Source organism: Chrysochloris asiatica, unplaced genomic scaffold (genome assembly GCF_000296735.1).
Source record: "Chrysochloris asiatica unplaced genomic scaffold, ChrAsi1.0 scaffold00222, whole genome shotgun sequence".
NCBI classification, from domain to species: Eukaryota; Metazoa; Chordata; class Mammalia; order Afrosoricida; family Chrysochloridae; genus Chrysochloris; species Chrysochloris asiatica.
The window spans coordinates 4899921-4902290 of NW_006408740.1; positions in this window are offsets into that span (position 1 = coordinate 4899921).

Below are 2370 nucleotides of genomic sequence, written 5' to 3' on the forward strand. Positions count from 1 at the left end.
GAAGACTAAACAATACAGGCTTAAGTAGGGATTGCAACTCAATGTAAAGAAAGCAAAGTCTCACAATTGGACTAATAAACAACATCATTATAAATAAAGAAAAGATTGAAGTTGTCAAGGATTTTATTTTACTTGGATCCATAATCAATGTTCACGGAAGTAGCAGTCAAGGAATCAAAGAGCATATTGCATCAATCAAATTTTCTGCAAAAGACCCCTTTTAAAGTGTTCAAAAGCAAAGATATCATGTTGAGAACTAAGGTGTGCCTGATCCAAGCCATGTTATTTTCAATGGTGTCCGAAGCACAAAAAAGCTGGACAATGAATAAGAAAGACCAGAGAAGAATTGATGCAACTGAATTGTGGTGTTGGTGAAGACTAATTGAAAGTGACATGGAATGCCAAAACAATGAAATCTGTCTCAGAAAAAGTGCAGCCAAAATGCTCCTTAGAAGTGAGAATGGCAAGATTTTGTCTCATGTCCTTTGGATATGTTGTCAGGAATGACCAATTCTGGGAGCAGTACATCATTCTTGGTCAATCAAAATCAGGAAAATCCTCAACAAGATGGATTGACATAGTGGCAGAAGCAATGAACTCAAACATAGCAATGTAACAATAGGTAAGCTTCTTGGAAAAAGTGACACTTGATCTGAGGCTCTTGCATCAGATAAAATTTATGTAAGTCAAGATTATAAAGACAGAGGCTAGGTATGAATGCTCAGATGTCTAGGGTTGTGTCAGATAATCATAGTTTTGGGTTGTTGTTATTAAGTGCCATTGAGTTGGTTCTGACTCATAGTGACCCTATATAGGGTTTCTGAGGAGCACCTGGTAAGTTTGAACTGCCAACCCTGTTACTCAAATAGACCTTGTGGTACAGTGATTTATCCCAATGCAACACACTAGGACTCCAAAATTTCGGGTGGTGGTGGTTATGTGTTGTGGAGTCGGTTGTGACTCATAGTGACACTGCATAGGGCTTCTGTGGCTATAAATCTTTTGTTGTTGTTGTTAGGTGCTATTGAGTTGGTACCAACTCATAACGACCCTATGTACAACAGAATGAAACACTGCCCAGTCCTGGGTAAGCCTCACAATTGTTGCCACACTTGACTCCATTGATACTGCCACTTTGCCAATCCATCTTACTGGGGGTCTTGCTCTTTTCCTTTGACCCTACATCCTACCAAACATGATATCCTTCTCTAGTGACTGCTCCCTCCTGGCAGTATGTCCGAAGTATTAGAGATGAAATTTAGCCATCCTGGCCTCCAAGGAGCACTCTGGCTGCACATCTTCCAAAACAGATCTGTTGGTTCTTTTGGCAGCCCATGGCACTTTCAATATTCTCCTGCAACACCATAACTCAAAAGCATCAATTCTTCTGCGGTCTTCCTTATTCACTGTCCAGCTTTCACATGCATATGAGGTTATTGAAAATACCATGGCTTGGGTCATGCACACGTTAGTCTTCAAGCTGACATCTTTGCTCAACACTTGAAAAAGGTCTTGTGCAACAGATTTGCCTAATGCAATATGTCGTTTGATTTCTTGACTGCTGCTTCCATTAAGTTGATACTTGATCCAAGAAGAATGAAGTCCTTGAAAACTTCAATCTTTTCTCTGTTGATAAGAATGTTGCTTATTGGTCCAGTGGTGAGGATTTTTGTTTTCTTTACATTGAGATGCAATCCATACCAAAAGCTGTACTCTTTGATCTTCATCAGTATTTTAAGTCCTCTTTACTTTGAGTAAGCAAGGTTGTGTCATCTGCATATCACAGGTTGTTAATGAGACATCCTCCAATCCTGATACCATGTTTTTCTTCATATAACCCAGCTTCTCAGAGTATTTGCTCAGCATACAGGTTGAATAAGTATGGTGAAAGAATACAACCTTGTCACACACCTTTCTTAATTTTAAAACATTCAGTAGTCCCATGTTCTGTTTGAAAACTGCCTCTTGTTAATGTACAGATTCCTCATGAGCACAATATTCAGGAATACTCATACTTTGCAATGTTGCTCATAGCTTGTCATGATCCACTAAATTAAAAGCCTTTGCTAGTCAATAAAGCACAGGTAAACATCTTTCTGATATTCTCTGCTTTCAGCCAAGATCCATCAGACATCAGAAATGATATCCCTCATTCCACAGCCTCTTCTGAATCCATCTTGAACCTCTGAAAGTTCTCTGTCAATGTATAGTTGTAGTTGTTTCTGTATTACCTTTAGTAAAATTTTACTTGCATGGGATATCAAAGATATCGTTTGATGATTTCCACATTCCACTGGGTCACCTCTCTTTGGAATGGGCACAAATATGGATCTCTTCCAATCAGTCAGCCAGATAGTTGTCTTCCAAATT